General features: G+C 35.6%; 1 protein-coding gene across 1 annotated transcript in view; it reads right to left on the bottom strand.

Annotated features, from left to right (window-relative positions):
* The window catches only part of LOC150092760 (CD151 antigen-like), a 155,974-nt gene extending 132,124 nt beyond the window's left edge, over window positions 1-23,850 (bottom strand). Inside the window, exon 1 of the mRNA XM_090414721.1 lies at window positions 23,733-23,850. The gene's annotated coding sequence lies outside the window, so the exon portion shown is untranslated. The remainder of the gene's footprint in view (window positions 1-23,732) is intronic.
* Window positions 23,851-25,820: the final 1,970 nt, after the last annotated feature.

Here is a 25,820-nt window from a genome sequence, read left to right as displayed (position 1 = left end):
TTCCAAATTTCTGGTATGGTTAGACCTTGATTCTTGTTTAGGTTTCCAGTTGTGCGAGCGACTGTAGCTGCTTCCTTGAAGGCTCTTGAATGGTAGGTATCTTCTATATAGGGCATAAGGCTCTTATCCCACTCAGTGAGATGGTTAGTAGAGGCAAAGTGGCAAGAAAGGCCTGAAATGTCTTGTCTGTTGTTTCTGACATACCCTATGTGTTCTTTCTTTCTCGTTTCGAAGCTTCTAGAGGTCTGACCTATATAACTAATACCACATGAGCAAGGTATAATATACTCCGGAGTTTATCCTCTAGATCTTCCATGAATAAGTCAGCAGAAGGAGGAGAGAGGGGGCTACCCATGGCTAATCCGGTGAGTTGTTTGTAGACAGTTTTTTGCCAAAGGAAATAGTTAGAAGTTAAACAGTGATTGAACAAAGTAGTGATGTTTCTTGGGAACAAGTTGTCTAAGATGTTGATGACTTCAACAACTGGAATGTTTGTAAACAGAGATGTAATGTCTAGGCTTGCTAGTATATCATCTTCATAGATAGGGATGTTTTTTAATTTTTCTATAAAATGTTGTGAGTTTTCAATATAAGTATCTGAGATGTGAATGTGTTGTTGTAAAATCTTAGCAAGGTACTTGGACAGTTGGTAAGTAGGAGAATAGATTCCATCAACTATTGGACGTAATAGTATACTTTCTTTGTGGATTTTAGGAACGCCATATAATCTTGGAGTTAGTGGATACATTGATTTTAGCTTTCGTGTTTACTTCTATAGGCCATGTTAAAGATACCAAGCAATTTTAAACCTGGTTTTACTCCATTTTTTCCCCAAGTAAGCAAACAGACAAAATGTCAAGTTTGCGCCTGCAATTGATGCAAGACTAGCTGATCCCGCAGGTAGTGCAAGACCAAGGCAACTCGTGGTAAAGGTGGAGCAAGCTCTGATCACTAATCTTAATATTAGTATTAGTGATCAGAGCTTGCTCCACCTTTACCACGAGTTGCCTTGGTCTTGCACTACCTGCGGGATCAGCTAGTCTTGCATCAATTGCAGGCGCAAACTTGACATTTTGTCTGTTTGCTTACTTGGGAAAAAAATGGAGTAAAACCAGGTTTAAAATTGCTTGGTATCTTTAACATAATTATACCCAAGTTAAAAATACTTTCTACACTTCTATAGGCCAGTTAGTCATTCCACGTAATAGTTCATTAGTGTCGTTATGGTTTTTTAGGGTAGGATCGGTACTGATAACGTCGTAGACAGATAATAGATTTTTAATTTTTTCTTCATAATATTTAGTACTTAATATAACTGTATTATTGCCTTTGGCGGCTTTAAGTATTATGATGTCTTTGTTATTCTTTAATTTGAGAAGCGTTCTTCTTTCCATTTGGTTAGAGTTGGTGTTAGGATATCTTGATGGAGCTGAAAGGATTATGCTGCTTGTTAATCGTAAGTCATTAGCTATTGGGTGTGGAAGCAATGAGATGGCTTTTTCTAAGTTGCAGATGAACTCTATTTTAGGAATGGCAGTAGGTTTTTAAGGCAAAATTGAATCCTTTTTTTTTGAGAATTGAGATCTCAGGTTTTGTTAAAACGTGTTTAGATAGGTTAATTATCACTTGGTTATTTGGTAGAGAAGGTTTGTAGTTAATATGATTATCATACAGCAATTTGAATTTATCAATTTGTGTCTTTTTGCTGTGGTTAAAGGTTTTGGTATAACTGTTGTTAATCATATTATCTAATAGTTGCCATGTCTCTACGTCAAGATTATTAGAGATATCTGTGAATAAGTTATAGCACTATGAGTCTATTTTGCTAAGCAAGATTCTCGTATGGCAAATTCTTTCTCTGAGAAGTGCAAACGGTGGTAGATCATGTTTGCTTTTTTAGTTTTAAAATATTGTTTGAGACGAAGAAACTTTGGGATCACGCTATTGTCTCTACATCTTTTTAAAAAAGTCAGATGATTTAAATACCTAGCCTTTTTGCATTTTAAACCTTCAAGATTGCGTACCTTTCGTTTGGTGATCTCGTCGATCCGGTTCATTGTGTGGTATTCTTTCTTGACTATTATGTATATAAGCTATTACACTTTTTTATAATGTTAGTCAAGTGGCATTTAATTTATTATTATTATTATTATTTCCCTAGACCTCAGGGAGTCAAAGACTCATCTCGGAGGTCCTTTTATCACACACACACATCTCATCATACCGTGTCATAAACACACTCAAACTCTTTGCAGACACCACACTCTCAGGCAAGGCATTCCAATCACTCACAACTCTGCACGAAAAAAACCTGCCTCTCACTCCCCTACTCACACCCTCTTTATACAGTTTCCAGGGATGACCTCTGGTTCTCCCCTGATCTCCCACTATTCTCTGTAGAACTTCTCCATCATTGATCTTATAACATCCCCTTACCAATTTGTAGGTCTCTATCATATCTCCCCTCTTCCTTCTCTCCACCAGACTCTGCAAAATACATCTTCCCAATCTTTCCTCATACTCAACATTCCAGAGGTCAGAAACTACCTTAGTCAGTCGCCTTTAGACCCTTTCCAACATCTCTTCATCCTTCTGAAAACCCGGTGACCAAATCTGGGCACAATAGTCTATGTGTGGCCTAATCAAAGCTTTATACAATGGAACAAGAATCTCCCAACCTCTACACGTCAGTGTCCTCCGCATCATTCCCAGAAGTCTTTGTGTTGTCTTCACAATTTTGGCGATGTGTCCCCTAAATTTCAGATCCTTATCCACTATCACCCCCAGATCTCTTATTTCCTCTATCTCCAACAATATATTCTCACCAAACATAAATTCTGCATCCCATCTTTGTTTTCCAAATTTTAAAACCTTACATTTTGCAACATTGAACTCACATCCCCATTTGCTTGCCCAATCACTCAATTTATTTAAGTCTTCTTGTAAGGCCACAACATCTTCACTACTCTTTATGGTTCTTCCCAACTTTGCATCATCTGCAAACAACTGAATATCTCAAATCTTCGCCAATATCATTAATATACAAGTTAAATAGTAATGGCCCTAAAACAGACCCCTGAGGCACTCCACTAGTGACTTTCCTTTTCCTAGATATCGCACCCCATATCAGATAGCCTATCAGATAGCCAATCTCCAATCCAATGCACTAATCTAATATCCAACCCCATCTGCTCTAGTTTGACTGTCAACTTATCATGAGGTACTCTATCAAAAGCCTTTGCGAAATCCAAGTATATTGCTGTGTATCCTTCTCCTCTGTCCAAGGAAGCAGTCACTTTATTGGAATAAGATTACTAAAACATGACCTCCCTTTAGCAAATCCATGCTGTCCATCAAAGATTATACCATTGTTGTCAACCCAACTCTGGATCATAGTTCTCACAAGCTTCTCCAACAACTTAACCACAACACCTGACACAGAGATAGGCCTATAGTTTGATGCTTGAGTTCGATCATCTCCTTCATGAAGTGGCACAATCTTGCCCTCCTTGCACTCTTTAGGAACTTGACCAAGTGCAAGACTCGTATTAAAAAAAATCGTCCTATCGTCCTACATGTTTCACCGATTTTTCTATAGACATCTTCAGGGAATACAAATTAGTAAGTTATATGAAGGTAACAGACTAGGTTATAACTGATGGTGCTAATTCATACAAAAATTGGTATTGTGCGAGACAATGCGCGTGTCTCGGGAACGTGATTTATTTGTTATGACACATGATGTAATTGGCATGAAAGTTAATTTCCTTTAATGTTTAATGATCTGATTAAAGCTTTCCAAATTTCTGGTAGGGTTAGACCTTGATTCTTGTTTAGGTTTCCAGTTGTGCGGGCGACTGTAGCTGCTTCCTTGAAGGTTCTTGAATGGTAGTTATCTTCTATATAAAAAAAACATCCCTATCTATGAAGATGATATACTAGCAAGCCTAGACATTACATCTCTGTTTACAAACATTCCAGTTGTTGAAGTCATCAACATCTTAGACAACTTGTTCCCAAGAAACATCACTACTTTGTTCAATCACTGTTTAACTTCTATTTCATTTGGCAAAAAACTGTCTACAAACAACTCACCGGATTAGCCATGGGTAACCCCCTCTCTCCTCCTTCTGCTGACTTATTCATGGAAGATCTAGAGGATAAACTCTGGAGTATATAATATACCTTGCTCATGTGGTATTAGTTATATAGGTCAGACCTCTAGAAGCTTCGAAATGAGAAAGAAAGAACACATAGGGTATGTCAGAAACAACAGACAAGACATTTCAGGCCTTTCTTGCCACTTTGCCTTTACTAACCATCTCACTGAGTGGGATAAGAGCCTTATGCCCTATATAGAAGATACCTACCATTCAAGAACCTTCAAGGAAGCAGCTACAGTCGCTCGTACAACTGCAAACCTAAACAAGAATCAAGGTCTAACCCTACCAGAAATTTGGAAAGCTTTAATCAGATCATTAAACATCAAGGAAATGAACTTTCACGCCAATTACATTATGTGTCATTACAAATAAATCACGTTCCCGAGACACGCGCATTGTCTCGCACAATACCAATTTTTGTATGAATTAGCACCATCAGTTATAATCTAGTCTGTTACCTTCATATAGCTTACTAATTAGTATTCCCTGAAGATGCCGATAGAAAAATCGGCAAAACATGTAGGACGATAAATTAAAAGCCACTTGACTAACATTATAAAAAAGTGTAATAGTTTATATGAAAAAATATTGTTTATTATCGATAAAATTATATAGCTTAGTATAATTAAAAATTACTTAAAAATTGCTATAACAAATGTTATGTCTTTAATTGTAATGTCCAAATATTTAAAGAGACGGAGTAAACACGATAAGCCCTACGAACACTCTACTACTGGAGCAAACTGCATATAAACAACAACGGAACTGCGCGACGGACAGTGCCGCATTACGCTAATAGCTACATCTCACTATGACGTGCATATGCTTGCGTGCGTAGCATTATGACACTGTGGAAAACACAGTGCTGCTAGCGTCCTTCGCCCTCCTAAGTGCTACAAGATGGATTTTTATTTATTTTTATACAAAATATGAGAATTGCATACGATTGTTGATGATAAAATTAAATATTAGAAGCAAATATAAATAAATTAATAATATTTATATATCGAGAAAAATTGGGGGTGCTGCAGTTCCGCAATGCTTATGCAGGAGCCTCCCCTGAGTATACTGATTGGTGATAACATCGAACCAATGACTATAAATCATGCTCTAACCAGTTTAGTAACACCTTCTACAGTTTGTAATTAAAAACGTATGTGATGTGACGTAGTTAATGCTACACAGGGGGACAAAAAGTACAAGCAGTCATCGAAGGTGTGACGAGAAAAATGTAGAAAAGAATTATTGCTTGTCTATTAAAACGAACTAAGAAGTTTTGCAAAGACTGTTAGGCAATTCTCCGGAACGCCAAACTTGACAAGTAGTCACAGCATAGACCTTGTGCACGCTTCGCTACAATATTACTTTAGCAACCGTTCTTAAAATCTACTATTAGACCAGAGATTCCATAAGATTTTAATAAGCACAAATTATAAAGAATGCAACTAGAAAGCATGAAATTACGATAGTTTTTTTTTTTTTTTTTTTTTTTTTTTAACAAGGGGATATGGACAGGTTATCTGGCTTATCCAGAAAGTATGGAGAAAAGCTACAAGAGAATAGAAAATATGGCAGCAATACATATAATGGCATCATTGAAAGTTGAGTATATTATATTAAAATTTATGTTACTTCATAAACGCTGCCGCTGTTTTCTGAATTGTTATAGGCTATTTAACCAAAGACAATTAATTTATTGTCCCTTTCAACAACCAGCCGATAAGGTAAACATTGTCCTACGTTTCATTTAACAGCAGGGCATTTGATGATCCATCAAATGCTTAAATTTCTTTAGAAAGTCCTGGTTATACCTACCGTTATTATCGTCTGTCACGACCGAATCAACAAAGTATTTTTCTTTGCAACAGTTAAGCCTGCAATGCCATAACACTGTCAACTGTTGAGGCCCTTCATTCCCGCATAAGAGTATCGTGTATCCAATCGATAACTTAGGCAGTGTCGTATCTCGCGGCACGATCGATAACTTAGGTCAGGGACAGAACGAAGCCATACTTTTCTGCAATGTCGGAATGTTGATAATACACACGACCAGGAGGAAGAACTAACATTCTGTACATAAGAGAGAAAACAGTTTATGGCTTCGCTGATTGCATACCAAAAACAGTTCGGAGTTCAAATACGGGAACTTCCTATATCACTTATAGCTTTTTTTTCCCCTTCGAAACTCTCATCACAAAGGCTCCTGAAATTCAAGAAACAAACAGCTCCTGGACCTATCATAAATGGGTAAATCCAAACGCCATTATGCTACCATGGAATCTTTATTTCTATCACTGTAAGCGACTTAGCTTTGATCAGTGCACTTCATTCTGATGCAGGTCAGCTGTGGAGAACACTGATTATTGCACTTTTAGAAGATCCTAGTTGAGATATTTCATACTGGACAGGCTGCTTCCTAAGATACACACTATTCCCAAGCTATACATCTGAACATTGCAAAAAAGCTGTAAATTTCCAAAGTTATTGCGGTGTCATAAAATGAAGTGGAAGAAAAAAAGGCTTGAAAGACTGAAAAACGCAGTTTTTCTTTATCATTTCTAATCCAAAATTAGCTTTATGTAAATATTAACATGGACAGTCAATTAACTATGATTAGAGAGAGAGAGAGAGAGAGAGATGAAATTTTCAACGCCCACCGATCAAGTTTCAAATATCCCAACAACGATTTTTTTTGAATATGAATTTAAAAATTCATATTTACCAAATTTTACCAAATATGAATTAGCATCATCTAAATCTACGTACGTTGTAGATTATATAACCATGTAAACACATAAAAATGTAATATAAATTATAAGTAAACTTATTTGAAAACATTCACAAAATTAGAATAATTTTTAATGTGGTTCAAAATATTGGAATATTCCAAGTTTTTCAGATTGGCGTTGAGGAGAGCATATATTTCAGTAGCTGTGGGACTGAAGAAAAACTCGTCCGTGAGGAATCGTTTGTGCGTGGATTTCAGTTAATCATTTGCTAAATATGGATCGAACGAGTGACATATCGGAAGCTAAGAGGTTTCGTATGGCGTGTCTACACAAAGAAGGCCCAAATCAACAATTTATAGCTAAGGAATTGAAATGTTCTCCAGCAAGCGTGAGTAGAGTATTGAGACAGTATTCTAATAACCGGAGTTTTCAAAATAATCGCTGCAATAGCGGTCGAAAGTGATAACTATATCAAGAGATGAGAAGAATATTGTGAAGAAAAACCGCTTCCGAATTGCAAGGTATTTTCACAGATGGAAAGAATTAGTGTGAATGTGTTTTGGGTTTTAAATCACGTGCGCCTAATACGAAGCCGCTTATGACTTCCAAGCAAAAGGCAGCTAGAATGAGATGGTGTAAGCAAAGACGGTTGTGGGATCAACAGAACTGGAAAAAGGTACTTTTTAGCAATGAAAGTATGTTTTGTGTGTCCCATGTCATCAAGGGTTACGTGTTTGGCGTCTTAAGGAAAAAGCATTGGATAAAGAATGCACGAAAAGTTTGGTGAAATTTGCAACCGCTCTCATGGTATGGGCTTGTGTGACCGCAGAGGATCCAGGTAGGCTGTGCTTTGTGTACGAAAGAGTCGATTCCAGAATGTACCAAGAAATTGTTGAGCACTTTAATGTTACCGGCATCGGAAGAGTTATGTAATCACTCCTCCATAGACAACTCACTGATACCTATCAGACAGCCAGTCTCCAATCCAGCGAACTAATCTACTGTTCAGCCCCATTCATTCCAATTTAATTACCAGCTTGCATGTGGCAATTTATCAAACGCCTTTGCAAAATCTAAATACACCACTGTATATGCAACACCCTTATCCAACACATCTGTCACTTTATTATAAAAAGTAAGCAGATTGTTAAAGCACGATCTTCATTTAGTAAATCCATGCTGACCGCCAAAGAGTATTTTTCTGTTGTCAATCCAATTCTGAATCTTACTCCTAACTAACTTATCTAATGTCTTAACCACAACTGCAGACACACAGACTGGTCTATAATTCAAGGCCTTACTCTTATCGCCTCCCTTATAAATTGAAACAATTTTACCCTCTTTCTACTCTTTTGGATCTTGACCCGTTGAGAGACTCATGTTGAAAAGATATGCAAAAGCTGTTGTTAACTCTCTGGCACATGAAGAAACAATTATAAAGAAACAGCAAGAAGTTGCCATAAGAGTCAAAAATGAACTTGTTTCTAGTCTGCACGCCATATGGCCATTTGTTGATTAAAAAAAAACTATGAACAGCTAGTAAACAATATGCCCAACCGTTTAAGAACGGTCATAAATAATCTACATCAATAATCTACAAAGTACGTAGATTTAGATTGTGCTAATTCATATTTGGTAATAATTATTTTCTATGCAATAAATTAGAATTGCAAATCATTCAACACATTTTCTTTTATTATTATTATTATTATTATTTTAACGGTGTTTTCATGGAGTCAAAAGACACATTGACACACTAACCATTATTTACATAATACCTGTCATACCTCTCCTTAAATTCATTCACAGTTGAAGCATTCACCACCACCTCTGGAAAAGCATTCCACCCATTCACCCTCCAACCCTCCAAGTAAAAAATCTAGTCCTAACACCCTTGTTAACCACACTCTTACACAATCTCCAGGGATGGCCCCTCGTTCTCTCACATCCTGCACTGGTCTTAAGAATATTATCAGTATCAATCCTGTAAAATCCCTTTAACAATTTAAATACCTCTATCATATCTCCTCTCCTACGTCTATCAGCTAGTTTTTGGAGTCCACAGATCATCAATCTATTCTCATAAGGAACATCCCACAGACCTGCAACAATCTTTGTAACCCGCCTCTGAATCCTCTCCACCACTTCCGCACCACCAAGAAATCCTGGCGACCAGATCTGTGCACAATAGTCCAAATGCTGTCTTATTAATGCCTTATAGAGTGGAACAATAACTTCCCTATCCCTGCTTGTTAGTGTGTTCCTCAACAACCATGTAATTTGATGTGATGTTTTGGCAATCTTTGCAATATGCCCTTTAAACTTAAGTTCTCTGTCCACAATAACTCCCAAGTCTCTTGTCTCATCAACTTCCTGCAGTTCAGTTCCGTTAATATAGTAAACAGCATGCGATGTCATCCTCCCGAATTGCATCACCTTACACTTAGCCACGTTGAACTGACAGCCATTTAACGCAGTCCAGTCCATACCGTCAGTCTATTTAAGTCATCCTGTAAAATATCCACATCGTTTGAATTGATTATCGCTCTTCCCAATTTTGCATCATCAGCAAACAAGTGGATATTTCTATTCAAGGTATTTCCACTATCACTGATGTACAAATTAAACAACAGAGGACCAAGAACTGAGCCCTGAGGTACACCACTAGTCACTTGCCTTTTCCTGGACTCAACTCCTCCGTAAACCACTCTTTGATATCTGTCCACCAGCCATCCTTTAATCCAAATCACCATCTTCGGATCCAAACCAATTTGCTCTAATTTATGTAACAGCGTTCCATGTGGAATCCTGTCAAAAGCCTTTGCAAAGTCAAGCAGTATCACTGAGTAAGGATTTCCTTTATCCAAATCTACTGTTACTTTATTATAGAAAGTAAGCAAATTACTTAGGCAAGATCAACCCTTCACAAAACCATGTTGCCTCTTATAAAGTATCATATTGCTGTCCACCCAGTCCTGAATTCTAATTTTAACCAATTTTTCCAAAATCTTAACCACCACTCCAGATATATTGATTGGTCTATAATTTGCAACCGCAGTCTTAGAGCCTCCCTTGTGCAATGGAACTATTTCCCCCTCTTTCTACTCTATTGGCACTTTACCAGAATTGAGGCTTAAATTAAACATTCTGGTTAGAGGAGTTGCTAATTCTCTTGCACATTCTCGTAACACATGGGCCGATATGCCATCTAACCCAATGGCAGTGTTAACATTAAGGTTCTTTAATATATTAAGCACCTTAATTTCATCTATCTCTATACTCTCATCAGTCAATGACACATCTGACACTGCACTATCACTACGAAGATGGTACACTTTTGCGAAATGATCACTAATTTCCCTACCATCAACACTTTTTAAAGTAATCTTTCCATGGATATTCTTCCTTTTACTAGCCACATAGCGAAAGAACTCTTTAGGGTTTCTTTTTGATTCATCAGCTAGCTTCGTCTCATAATTAGCTTTGGCTTTCCTTACCATACAGGTTACTCTCTTTGCCTGTACCTTATATTGCTCATTGGAACGCTCATCATCTTTTTCTTTATACGTCCTCCACAACCTTTTCTTTATCTGCAACTCCTGTTTAATAGTATTATTCATCCATTTTACTCCTACTTGATTTCTCCTTCTGACTCTGGGAATACAGTCTGATACAGCTTTCTTCAAATACTCCTTGAGAATCTCCCACGCACCATCAACATCTCTCCCCTTGAATTTCTCATGCCATAATACAGCTGAAAGCTGACTTCTCAGCTTGCCATAATCACCAGCCTTGTAATTCCACATATATCCATTCTTAATAGAATATTCAGTACGTCTTTCAATCTCCCAGGTCAAGACCACATGATCGCTTTCCCCAAGTGGAGACATTGTAACTAAATTACTTATTGATATGTTCTCCGATGTTATGACCAGATCTAACACTCTAGAATCTCTTGTCCCTTCCATCACATGCTGTCTCAGGTAATTATCTCTTAACAACTGTATAAACTCCATTTCCTTTGTTCCTTGTGACCATTCCTTCCCCCAATCTATGTCCCCAAAGTTAAAATCCCCCATAATAATTACTTGACCTTCACTCATCGTGCTAATTTGCCAATACATGCTATCTTCATTCTCCCTTATTCCCCTTGGATTATAGCAACAACCAATTACATATTTCTCCTTGTTAATCTCTATCTCACACCACACGCACACACAGCATATTACATCTATCTGTTGAAGTTTTATTCTTAAAATAAATTAGGGTTTATTTGAACTTTGTTTTTGTTTATGCAAAACTAAGTTCTTTTTTATACTGGGAAATGGGATGCAGCGGAAACTTTTTTTTTATTTTGACGATTTTCTTACTTCCTGTTGAGAATTTTTAATTAAGCTGCAATATTTTTTATGCCATTTGCCGATGAAGCTTAACAATAGGGGGCGCAAAAGCGTCTTCTTAATGCTTCTGCTGCGATTTTCGTACGTTCGTCTGTTTGTCTATAAATCAGTTTTAATGCGAATATATACGAATAAAAATTGAATCATAAACAATGTAAGAAAGTGAAGTACAGCAAAAAAAAAAAAAAATATATATATATATATTTTGAACAGATACTTGAAGTCTTATTTTTTCAGATGTCTGATTAATGTTTGAAAATGAACGAAATACGTACTGAGGTAGGTCATTTTTTAATTCCTAAATATGCTGCGTATATAAATATTTGAAATCAGTGATATATTAAGAGATTATTTAAAATACTTTAATGCAACAAAAACCATAATGCGTACTTAGGATGTACTTAAAATTTTTAAGTTGTTTAAAAACTTTTTTTTTTCACAGATGAAAATTCAATTGAAAAAATATTAATATTGTAAATGATTTCTATGCTTAGCGCTCCGATACAAAATAATAAGTGATCCATCTACTTAATAAGTTCAAGATATCTTCATCCTGTACTGCATCAAGGAAGGTGTCCTGAGTAGATACTTTAGGACCGTATTGCTACTCACAAATCAATAATTACTCTGTAGCGTAACATTGTCGTAGATAGGTTCTACTTTGGGCCAACAAAGGTTGGTCGATTGGTAGAGCCTCTGCTACTAATGGCTCACGCAAAAAGTTAAGCAAGCTTGAGCGCGGTTAGTAGTTGGAAGGGTTCAATCGTTCAATGCTGTTGACACACACTCCCTCGATGGGTCTATGGACAACCTGTAGGGGTCACATAATAATAGGTTCTACTTTCAGTAGCATCTCAAAAGTTAAGTACCCCTGTGTTTACGGTGGAATGCATGAGAATCCTAAAAGATTGCAAAAAGACTATGTATTAAGTGTTACTATTTAGTGAAGGTTAAAATAACGATATTTTCGCTTCGAATGAATTCACTGGTCTGTAATGGTATACAAGCTGCTTTGACTGACACAAATAACCGGAATATCTTCGGTTATTTGTGTCAGTCAAATGTCTGCCTAGCCCCAGAAGGAAATTCAAAAATAGTTCAAAACGAAGATCGGTGGAATACAAAAAAGATGAAAAACAAAATATGCTTCCCCATTCAGTGGCATTTTTTCGAATAGTACAGATATTGAGGAAACTCGCACCTAATATCTCGCAAATTCAGCATATTCTTTATTTTGTCAATAAACTTCAGCTTCTTAATGCGAACATATTGCCTTGATTGGTTATGATGTATCGATATTTTATCCTTCTTGATTAAGTACTTAATAAAAGTTGTTGTGTTTGCAGCCTTTTAACATTCACACACTAAAATGTATTGAAAGAACAAAGTCGTCGACAGCTTCTGAAACAACATTATAAATGGCCTGAAGACACGCTATATTAAATCTCTAACAAGGTTATATATAGAGAGAGAGCCTTGAGCTATACAAAACGCAATAAAGGATAAAAAAAATTAAGAAATATACGTTAATTGTAACATTGCAGGCGCATTCAGGTTAATAAGATATAATTTAAATGACTATAAAATTAGTTAGAAATTATATTCACTGGATGAAATTGTTATTCTGAGGGATCGATTAGAATCACTGATGCCCAAGGGTAACTCCAGTGTACCAGTTATCATTAATAATGAATTCCTGGCATCATCTTAAAAAAAATATTGAAAACTTTTGTGCGTTAGAGGATGAAAGAATTAATATGGATACAGATGCGAGAGAGAAGTACTATTATTTCTGGATATAACCGGCTACATTTTTGTAGACATTTAGCCATTTTGGTGATTTGAATGTATTCATGGCATGAAAATATTAGACGATTCTAAAAATATTAATACTGCATAAATAGGGACTATTTACGACTCGTATATGATCCATATTTGCAATTTTTTTTTCAAACAAGAAGAATGGTATGACATTCAAAACTGTGTGTGTGTGTGTGTGTGATTCTCAAAATATACACGCAATGAATAGAAATTTTTAAGTTGATATGCACAATTTAATATTATCGTTCGAATTTAAACTTCATTCTTCCTTCCTAATTCCAATGCTTCATGCAGGCGTTTGTTTTACGATTATATTTATTAAGTTCCAATACTCTCCAGACTTAAAATATTAGTATCGTGAAAGTTTGACAAAATGTGACCAATGGAATTTTGAACATTAAGAGCCTTTTTAATTGTCCTTGAAATAAGATGGTGAGGTAACTTTCACTCTTGGCGATTGCCAACGACTTAATATTTCTCAATAGCGAGATGTTACCACCAAAGAATGAACATTAATTTCTATTTATGGTCACTCTTGATCCGTTTACGAATATGAATATTCTCCTTTGTGAATATTCATAAAAATTGATTGAAATAAATCGGAAAGATTTGAGAGAGAATCAGTTGTCTACAATAGCATAGTCAACGACCAGTATCAGTTACATAAATGATAACAATATCGTTTTTCTAGAAAACGATGCGGTTATCATTTACGGTGTGCGAATAGAAAATCCTAAAGGTTTCTATTTTCACATCTTGCAGGTATAGATAAGATACATTATATTCATAAGTGTACATAAGTGGTGTAAATGGGATAACACTCTTTCTATCCTTGAAAGGGTAACATTTTCTAGCCTTGAAAGTTTATTATGAGCGTCCTTAAAAATAGTGGCAGATGAGTTTTATTCCTCTGTGTGATTACTCTCGTACTGAATGCAGTAGCGGCATCGAGTAAGCAATCAATTCATTCCCAGCCATTCTTAGTATACCGCAGACGGTAATCTGTAAGAACGCTAGTGTGTTTCAGACTTCTGTGGTAGGATTGCCATGAAATGAAATGATTAAGATTCATACTGCCAACAACTTCAATCAACAGATGTTAGTAAAGAACAGGGACTGTTTAGAATTACATTCCGGTATGTTGTGTCTGTTAATTGTCCGTATTCCCTGCTTGGTTTGCATGTTATGCACACTGTAATGAAAAAGCCCATTAATAAAGGATAATCTTTTTCGTCCCTCGAAACAGGCAAATAGGCCAGAAGAACGTACGCAATATACAGACATACGACACTGTGAAATAAGGATTAACCACACTGTTCCGTCAGATTGTTTCGCAAGGCTGCACGGCGTAAATCAGAAGGGAAGAACCTTTTCTTGGAGATCTTTTTTTCTAACATGAACCATAATTCCTAGCATCTCCACAATTTAGGAGATCAGAGGGACCCTAGAAAAACATATTCCATGTGGAAAGGTCAAAGTACAACCAGACACTATTTCAATTAAGTGAACTTCTGGTTAACAATTTTTTTTTTTGTTTTAAATGAATTTTCTAATGTTTTATTGCGCGATTTTTGAAAGCAGTTTCTATGAATGCTTACCTTGTTTTCAGTGAAATATTCCGTACATCGGTAAATATGTTCGATAAAAAAGAATCTAGCGAAACTATCGAGCTAGTAGTATGTCTGTATACCAAACGTGTTCCCAGGTCGCTTGCATATTTTGTGAGATAAAAGACTTGTAATTTCTGTAAGAGATCGAATAAACTCGAAAAGCTCCTTAGAAATATTAATTGATTTTTTTTTTTTTTGGTTAGTACAGTAACTTGAAATGTTTACTAAATTAGAAAAGTGACATTTTAATCAAGAAGTGCAATATTGGCTTTCCACTATATACGTTTATAGTTATGTGCTTCCCGACACAAAAATTGTTATACAGTATAATAAAATGCAAAAATTTAATAAATAAAGGTATATAAATAAACTGTGGTATTTGCTATTTTTATGGGTTTTCTTTCACTTCATTTTAAGTTAATTAATGTAATAGTCGATTGAGATAATCGAAATCCATAAACCTTAAAAAGGTATCCAATGCAAATAACAGATGAATGAATTTATGTGACTAATTTTTTTAATTAAACAAAGAGTAATATAAATACAACTCTTATAAAATATCATTTGCAATCTCGAGTTCAATATAGGCTATCTTATCCAAGATATCCGGATCAAAACCACTTTTAGAAATCGAATGATAATTTTGTAATTTTAAACAGATTAATTCGCCATGATGAAGCTTTTCAGAAATCTTTCTTGAAAATAACAGTTCCTATCGATTAGAAACTGTAATTAACTTATAACATAAACAATTGGATAAAGTTTGTATTTCTACCTACCTAATGAAGAAAGAAACAAGACTTGAACGTCTTATAATTTTATGTGTTGTATTGACTAAAAAGGACTGACAACGAGGCCAAAAGACAATCCTTCGGAATATTTTTCCAAGTACTACATACCAAAGAACTAATAGTAAGAGAAGATCAGCCTTTGCTTTCGCTTTCAAATATTTCGGGGGGGGGGGAGGTCTGCTTAACGGAGAAATACAGATGTGCTATCGTCATAAAGTATTAATTCCTTTTAGTTTTTGTGAGAAACTGGTAGTCAGAATGTAAACTTCAAGGCAATACATTCATACTCTTCATACATCCTCGAGTTTCATTAATCGGCTAATCTAGATCTTATTGGAGCAGAAAAAATAGTTTCCTGATTGATTCAAGCCAAAGCCAGACAACACACTCCACATTCAAACGTTCCAGCTTCAAAGGAAAATGGTGCAATTAGGACAGAGCTTGTGCAAACATTTATCAGACGTCACGTGGTACCTTCCTGAATCCGTGTGCTAAGAATTCAAAACCTAAATTTTTTAGACGTTAATATAGTTTAATGAATTATATAATTAAAAAATACTATTTCAGCCGTGGTTTCATATTTTTTTGCTGCATTTTTTTTATATCAAAAAACTACATTTTAATTCAAATCGTGTAAAATTACTTTGCAATCGAAATGCACATTTTTTAATATTAAAATAAGAAAATGAAAACTTAAGCCGATAGATATTCAGTTTCTGACATGCGCTTTCTACCGATTCTTCAGAATTCGCATTTAGAACTCTCCCACTTTATTTTAAACTTGTTGGGATATTCACAAAGCTATTCTTATTTAATTCATTCATAGTTCAGCATACCGACTTTCGTTTCTCCCTTTCTGTTCATCAATTCTTTCCCTTCTTAAGAACTTTTTACATATGCATTTCTTTGAAATTAAAATTGCAGCATCCTACAGATAAGGAAATTCAATATTAACTCTCCGGCTATTTTTCAAGAGTGGAGTGAATTTTATCCTCCATTTAATCTGATATTAAAGTAAAATAAACACTTGGAAGCAGATTTTTGAAATAACTGTTTTTTTTTTTTGTTAAAAACTGTTGATTCTTCAGAATAGCTATAGAATTAAAGGTGTTGAGAGAGAGAGAGAGAGAGAGAGAGAGAGATTTCACCTTCAGATTATTACTTTCTATGCACTTTTGTTTTAAAACTGCATTTTTTTCGCTAAAAGCATTTAAAATGAAATTTTTGCTTATAGTTTGCAAAAAAAAAGTTGCTTATTTTAGAGTTACGTGATTTGTACTTAGTTTAAAAATTAGATTTTTTTTGTGCTTAATAGTTTTCCTTATAATTTACGATTCTTCTCCTCCTCAATGATTAGGCACTTTCCTCTTCTGGCTTCACTGGTCTTTCTATCTTACAGCTAGTACTTCCATTTTGTCTATATTTATCCACTTATTTTGGTAGCCGGTATCTTTCCATCCTAAATAAATGCTCTTTCCATTTCTTTTTATATTCCTTGATATATTTCATTTATGTCGTAAATATTTACACAGAGATAGAAATGGAAAGAGCATTTATTTAGGATGGAAAGAAATTATGTCTTCATTTTTTATATAGTCCAGTTTTGTGCATCCTTTAATTGTTCTTAAAATTCTCATTTTTGCAGCTTGTATTTTACTTTCATCTTTGCTTTTAACAGTCTATTCTGAATCATATAATATAATAATAGTTAATTAATGTTATAAATCATATAGTAGATTTATAACATTATAGATTCTATATAGATTTATAACTATATGTTATAAATCATATAGTTATCTTTGATTACATTTTATTTATTAAAACACTGAATAAAAATTAATTACTTTATTTTTTTTACTTAAGTATAATTCTTAATAGAATTAAAAACGGCACTATTTTGTTACAGCCGATTCAGCAGAGGCAGGAATTTTGTTACAGGAAATCATCCACCATCATAAACTGAAATGAATTTTCTTCTAGAATGCATCACATTATATATGTAATAACTCAATAGACAAACTATTTGAATTTGGAATTGGAAAATATCCTCAGTGGTCTTAATATATACTTACGTTCGTTCTTACACATCCAAGTTTAGGTCTGGAAATGGAACTATAAAAGATTATTTTCAAGGAAGGATAGACATCTTGTGGTACAACTAAAGAGGAGTCTAAAACTCAAACTGAGGATGTTACAGCTACCTTGAAATGATATTCTGAACTTCAGTGAAATCCGGTCGATCAGCTGTAACCAAAGCTATACTTTCACTTAAACCTTGCTGGATCAAATAGTATCCTCAGTATATCTCCTGACCAATATCGACAAATTAAACTACACCGAAGAATGTAGTTTAATGGATGTGGTTTACCCAGGAGGAGTAAACTAATTTAGGAATCAAAATGTAGTGTCTCTATACCATTCAAAGAAAAGTCCATTGCTTTGCTTACTAGAGATCATTTCAAGAGTCGATTTCATGAAAGCTTTATTTCTCCTTATATTTTCACCATGTAATTTAAGTATGTAGAGCTGCGATAGGCTTATTTTGAGGATACAGGAAATATTATAGCTTTATAATAGTCATAGAATAGAAACCATATATTGTACTGACTACAATCCAATGATAACGCAAAATTGTTGAAGACTTAACATAAACTAGCGAATATTCTCGTAACATCTATTTATCTCACCTCGAGTATTGCTATGTGTATAATATTATGAGTATCATGATTTATTGAAAATTGGATTTTTTTTGTACGTGATTGGGATTAAAGAATTGATCACTACATTGTCTATGTAATCCCAATTTCAACTTTATTTAGATTGTTGAAAGATAACAGAAAATATCAGAATGATTAAGGACATCAGGAGAGTGACAACAACTACAAATGAATTTGATAAAATAGAGTGATTTTTAGCCCAAGATAAAAAAAGAAAAAAATATTCTAGGACTGGACGTTTGTGGAATTGGGTATAACAGCACTTTAAACGCATAACAGAGGTACGAACAGATTTGAATGTGATAAACATAAATCTTCTAAACCTTCCAGATTAACGTCAGAACTGTATATGGTATTGATTTGCTGTTGTTCACCATCTCCATTATACCACCAATCTCAGAAAATGTCCAATCCTATACATACCGGCCACTGAATTAAAAATTTATTTAATACCGTGTTGAACTTCTTTTATCCCGAATTCGAGCATATAGGCGGTTTGGCATAGAGTCCACAAGGTGTTGGATTGTATCTAGATCTACAACATACTAGGCATTCACCAGACAGTCCTTTAACTGGCTCAGATTTGACGAAAAATGAATTTGCTCCTAGATCTGTTTATCTAACATACCCCATGCATTTTAATGGGGTTCAGATCCGGGATTTTTGGTGGCCAAGAAAGATGGAAGTCGCCGTCATGCTCGCTGAATCACTGCTGAACAATTCTTGCGCAATGCAAAGTAGCATTGTCATCCATGAAATAATTGTCATCTGCTGATAAGAAGTCAACATTGCTGGTTGGACTTGATCAGAAACAATGTTCAGATATTCTTTGGCAGAACTTTTAGCAATATCAGGGGATCCATTCCATACCAACAGAACATGCCCTCACACTATTACACCACCTCCAGAATCTTGTGTTGTGTTTACAAGGCAAGATGAGTTCATTGCTACATAAGACTCCTGCCAAATTCTCTGCCTACCGTCCGTACAGAACAAGGTGTACCGTGACTCGTCGGTTCACATGACTTTTTTCTAGTCTTCCAGTATTCAGTCACGAGGTTCCTGACACCTCTGTAGACGAACTTTCCGGTTCTTCGCAGAAATCAGGTTTCCATATACACAAGCGACTTCCAATACCGATCCACTTCAATTCCCTGCACATAGTTAGGTGAGCAAAGTATAGCCTTCATTAAATGCTTCGGTTAATTGCTGCACACACAGAAAGTGCTGTTTGTCTGTGCAGGTCTTCTCAGACGACGGTAATGTCGTTCCTGACAGACTGTCTTAGGACCACGTCTCTTAGACAAGCTACGTGGATTATTTTTCCACTGATTAAACACCCGGGATATCTCATCTTTTGAGAAACCAGTCAGCTCCGCTGTTTTCAAAATCGTTGCTCCAGCTAGACAGACCCGAACAATAAGTCCTTTCGAAGTTCGACAAAGATCTTTTGTTTCTCCCATTGTGATCAACACTATTGACGATTACTGATAGCAGCATTCTTAATACTTGCTTAGAACACGCGGTGATTCACGTAACTAAGTGTTACGCTGCATAAGTGACGTTTACGTACATATGCATCAAGGTTTTTAATTCAGTGGCCGGTATGTATAGAATCTCCCCCCTTTTTTTATCTTTGGATTTAAATCACTATTTCATTTAATAAAACTGATTTGCTCTCTTTTTCGCTCACCTGATGTCACAAATCATTCGGATAATTTTAATTATCTTTCTCCAGGTCAATTTTCCTAATAAGGAGCATATTAATATTGACAACCCCAACTCTCCAAACAATTTAGATCTCCGTTCCTTTAATGATCCACTTTTCAAGTATGCTACATATGTCCTTAGGCAACTTGAATTTCAGTTCAAGTGCTAATTTCTTCTCCCACGGGCTACTATTTGCCAGCGTGTCTCTGGTATCGTGAGATCGTCAATCGGGATGACAATTTTAATTTTTATTCTTCGTTTCCAAATCCAACCATTTTCATCAAAGGCATAATCGAAACAGTCCTTGCGGATATAGAAATCTTTATTCTCCAACCTACTTCTAAATTCTCACTATTTAATTAAACGTCAATTCTAGAGAAAGGTGCAAAGACTGTCCAAAAATACTGCACATTCCGTAACTGAATTATATCGAAACTTCCAGCTTCCGTTTCTGGATTAAGGTTGCCAGATTATCTATTCGTTCTTCATACGGAATAAACTTCGAAATAACTGTGAAAAAATCAACAAGTCCAACACATATGAAAAAGTAAAAAGCAAAACACTTTCAATCTTAAATGATAATTGTTCTTTCTGATCTCTTTTGTCAGAAGTTATTTGGAACTTTTGTGCGATCCTTCTTCTAAGTGCTATTAGCTATTTTGGAACAAAAAACATCCTGGTCGAAAAGCATCTGAAGTGTCTCTACTATTGCTCAAGATGTTCCCCCCCCCCCCAAAAAAAAAACATCTCGAAACTGAATTTTTTTTTTCTGGTCACTTTTTAGTACAATTATTAAAAAGATTATAAACCATAGCAGATTAGTCCTTTGGTTGGGTGGACTAAGTTAGATAATCTGGCAGCTCTTTCCTCCAGACCAAACCTGGAACATAACAATGAAGAATTTCCTGGTACCACCACGTAATAGTACCAGCTGGTGATGTTTTTCAATTATGGTGAATAGCGTATTGCAAACTTTTCCTGATCCCCAAAGGACCGACGTGATAAGTGATCACGTCAGGAAATCTAATCGCAACAGAATGTAAGGCATCTTATTGTAATCCACTTTTGAATTACCAGCAAATTTTATGAAAACTTTTTAAGAAATTGAAGTGGTTGCTTTTGATATTTCTAAAGAATCTTATCCGGTTTAACATAAAGAGGGCGTCCGTATGGTCTCGATTTTCTTCCTCCCAATTCAGTTGTCAAATTTTTTTCTGGTTATACAAGAAAAAAACCTCGAGAATTTAACTCATTAAAGTTTGTAAACCTATAAGAAATTAATACCGTGGTGGGCTAATTTTAGATAATCTAATCTGTGGGCAGAACATTTTCGATCCACTCCAGGCGCTTCTAATAAGTAGGGTAGGTCTGGCACTATACAACTTTTTACGAACGTCCATGTCGCAATGAGTAATTCTGACAGGTAGGCTGGAGAACACGCGCCGGCAAAGGTATGATAGATGAATCTTTATCCTCACAGTTTGCAACCGGTTCTCGACTATCGAAAGATCTTCCTCTTTCATCTATTCTCTTCCTTTTATGTATGAACTATTTCCAGCTAGAGATCCAATGCGCTGTTTTTTAACAAAGGGTTTATTATTCAAATAAAGAAAATGTCTTTATTATGGAGTAAGGTTGCCATATTATCTATTCTTTCTTCATACTAAATAAACGTTGAAATAGCTGTGAAAAGTTACCATGTTAAAATTTTCTAATTAAACAAAAAATCGATCGTGTGTTAGTTCTCGTCAATTTTTTTTTCTACTTAGGGGATAATATCCAAATCTCAAGATTGCTATTCGACCTTTAATGGCATAAACGTATTATGTGTATCCCCTTCTCGGCATGCAAAAAAAAAAAAAAAAGTAGGTTCTCTCTTTCGTTTGCGGCGTTATAGCTCTGTAATGATTTTAATCCACCCCACTAATTTTCCACATCTGAAATGGATCTCCGAAGAGTCCATTAAAATTCTTGACTCCGCAGTTAAGTTAATTAAAGACTTCTCTCCTCAACACCCAAGAAAGTAGGTTCTCTAGGTCGCTCCTGAAGTTACAACAGTTATCATGCAGTCTCTACAGTTAATTCTGTAGAGACTGCAAGCTTCCTTCCTGCTATTGAGAAAATTCCGTTCCTACATCTGAATGGGTTCCCTTAGAGCCACAAAAAAATTCTCCACTCAGTGCATAAGACAGCAGTTAATAATTTGTCTCACGATTCCCTCTACTTTATTAAATAGATATTTACTATCCCGTTTCACGTGTTTTTACACACACATTTCCATAGTTGCTTTTCATTGGGATTGGCATCATTAAATTCCTCTAAGTTCCTTGAAATATGCTAATCCAAGTGCGGCACCTAACCGCTATGCACTTACGAAATAGCCTTCCTCTTTGTTCAATCTCCCTTCCTAAAAAGTTAACATGCATTCAAAATCTAAATGCAATTTCTTATTTCTGGATCTCCCATTATTTTACTGCTATTGAACAATTTTAGTGTTTGGAATCAAAAAAAAACAAAACAAATCGCACCGTTTTTAATAGTTTCTATCATTTTCTTCTCGTTCTTTCGAAGAATTCTAATTACTTTCATATTTTTTTGCATAACTACACCACATAGCGAACTATAAGACAACTTTAAGGAAAGTCAATTATCACTTTATTTAAATAAAATAAACCGAAAACCTAATGCTCGATTTCTCAACTATAAAAATAGTTTCAGCACACATTTTGTTTTCTATTTTATTGCCATCATTACTGTTACCGTTTTTTGTGCGACTCCCTTCCATGAAAGATTGTAAACCCCTAGCATATTAGTACTTTTACATAATCAGGTAACGCCATTTTAGTGACCAAACATGGAACTTTTTTTCAAGCCACTTTATCACCGGGCGAGAAAATTCATCTTCCACTTAAAGACATTCACAAGCATCCATGCTCACATCGGGATTTCAACCCACAGCCTTTTAGTCGGCGAGTGGGCACGCTACCCAGTCGAGCCAACAAGTTGGAATCCTTCCACCAAGAGAGAGCTACATCACTAATCAGTCTCTGAAAATATTCATTTGCATAAATGTTCTCATTTATGCAAGATACTGAATTTGTTATTGCACTACAAAATGACAGATTGCACAAATAAGAAACACGCTCGGATATATATGTGCGTGTGTTTCGCGCGCCTTTAGATTCTTTCATATTTTGTTTTCATAAATATAATCACAGTTCGTATTGAAATAATTAAAATCACTTCACATTCAGCATATAAGTAACATATTGAAGGCAGACTTAGTTTCATCTCGTAATGGCTGAAGTTCTTCGATCTCCATCCTAAACATTACGGTTTATCTCCTCCATGTTTCTGACTAAAGAAATGGAATTCAAAAATATCATGTTCTCTTCTAGGTGTTGTCGCCATATTTCTTCTGAACTTCTTCAAGTATCCGAAAACAATGATGCTGAAACAGGAAGGGGAAATGTAGTTTCCATAGAAACGGGAAGATGAAGAACCACTATCCCTTTTATTCCCCGGAGTATCTCCTCTAGTAATATATGCAGAAGATACTGAGCAACACACAAATACGGACCAATGGGTAAACACCGACAGCGATCCACAATTTAATGATCGAAGTATATGAGACTCCATGTTTAACCTCAAACAACAAAACAGTATTTAAGTAGCTCCTATTATCCTAAATAAATGATTTGTCAACTCATGCAATCTTTTGAGTCCGTATTTTAAACAAGTAAAATATCAAATGAAGAAAGGTAATCATTAAATACCATAACAGTTCTTACCCCTTGGGTTTATGCTGAAACTTCTACCATCCACTTTAAACGCCCCAGGCGCTTTTAAGTTAGAAAGCAAGTAATGTTTCCAATCCTTGGTAGGCAGACTTACAAGAAACCTTAGCGTCTGTTTAGCAGTTGTGGGTAGTTGCCAGAGCTTCCAGATCGTCCGTCGGAAACGAACCGAAGATCAGTAGCAGCTCTTTGTGCCACACATGCGCACACTTGCCGCATCACAGCTGCAGACCTATCTAAAGCAGTACGAACGGGCACATAGTCCAGTCTATCGCGGCAGCTTTGCAAGACGCTCTCTCTCTCTCTCTCCCTGACAAAGGTAGAGAGTGAACTGAAACTGAGCATGCGTTATGGAGCGGACAAGAGTGTTCTCTTGAAATCCTGCATCTCCTTATCGATTCTAGAACCGACAGGAATTCATCCTCCACGTTTTCTTAGGAAAGATAGGCGTTCTGGGAAGGGAGATGAAAAAGTGCAGGTCATATTCACGTGCGAGAAGGAAGAAAATAAAAAGTACAGTTGCTCAGAATGACGAGATTTCATGGAATTAACTAAGATTGTGTAACATCTGTTTTGGAATAGTAAAAGAAAAACCTTCAACGTTTTTTTTTTTTTTTTTTGTCTTTATGGAACAGCTTTTTATACAATGAGGAGCGCTCAGGATTTTTATGTAAGTTGAGTGGGATATACATTCTTTAAATTAACGAAACATACTTGGAGCTACCTTATTTTAGGGGATGATTCATTTATTAAAAAGGCATTCTGAAACGAGTTAACAACAGTATGTTTATTCAAAAAAAAATTATACCAGTTCAGATAGCTAATATTTTATTTATTTCCTCTAAAACCTTCAATGAAATCGACTGTTGTAATTTCGTTTGTCAGATTTTCATTCGAGATGGACAAGGCCTTGAAACTGTCTGTTAACTTGTGTATTTTCAAGTCATTTATCATATGAGATCGATTAAACTCATTTTCGGTTGCACAAGTCTTGCTTATTAATTCTGCTAGTACATGTCTAGTTCCACAGTTATCAGCACAGGTAGCAGAGAATTAAGCACTCCGAGATATGACCCAAAGTAATACATTTAAACCATAGCTGTCGTCTTACAACACAAATATGATATCATAGACCATTCGTATAGGTAATTTATCATTAAATGCAGCATGGAGATTGAGATAAATTTTATTCAAACTATACTGTGCAATATTCTATTGATTTATGAGAGTAGTAGTAGGGGCACTTCTGACAAGATCAAGATAAAATAAGGAATCGTGACGTGATTGGTTGTTCATTTGATGATGTCATTGTTTGTGTGACGTCATGTGTTTGGAATGTTTGGAATTTTTCTGGGGACCGTCTGTGTGTGTGGCATCACATTGTTTGTTTTGTTCGCGTATGGAATTATGGGTGATGGTAGCGATAAGGATTCGTGTCGTGATTGGTGGGGCAATTTGAACAAGATCAAGATAAGGAATTGTGTCGTGAATGTTTGTTATTATCAGATGTAGATAAGTGACGTCATTTGTTAGTTGTAAATAAGTGACGTCATTGATTTGAATGGAAAAGGAGATATATTAGTGGATAAGGATTCGTGTCGTGATTGGTGGGACACTATGAACATAATAAGGATAGGGTGAATGGGGGGCAGCGACGTCAGTGTGTTGGATGTGTATTGTTATGAATTGTACATAAGTAAATGGTTTGTGTATGGCATTATGGGTGATGGATAGTGATAAGATAAATTTTGGAATGTTTGGAATTTCGCTGAGACCCCCCCCCCTTCTGTCAGGGATATCATTTGGTGTGTTGGGTTCACGTAAAGCATTCTGAGTGATATTTAGAGATAAGCATTTGTGACATTATGTGTGTGGAATTTTCTGGGGAACATGTGTCTCTCTCTCTGTGATATCACATGGTACTTTGGTTTACCTATAGAATTGTGGGCGATGTTTTTGAGATAGGATATCTTGGATTTTTCCCAGTGTGACACACATCCATCATTGTCGTCATGTTTTGTGTTTGGTTGTCTATAGATGGCTGTACTAATTTTCCAATACATTTTGGGGTATTTCTTTCCT

Source organism: Typopeltis vanoorti, chromosome 25 (genome assembly GCF_054136105.1).
Source record: "Typopeltis vanoorti isolate ZY-2024b chromosome 25, IOZ_Tvanoo_1.0, whole genome shotgun sequence".
Lineage (NCBI taxonomy): Eukaryota > Metazoa > Arthropoda > Arachnida > Uropygi > Thelyphonidae > Typopeltis > Typopeltis vanoorti.
The sequence above is the reverse complement of the archived record's forward strand: the minus strand, read 5'-3'. Positions and strand labels throughout refer to the sequence as shown.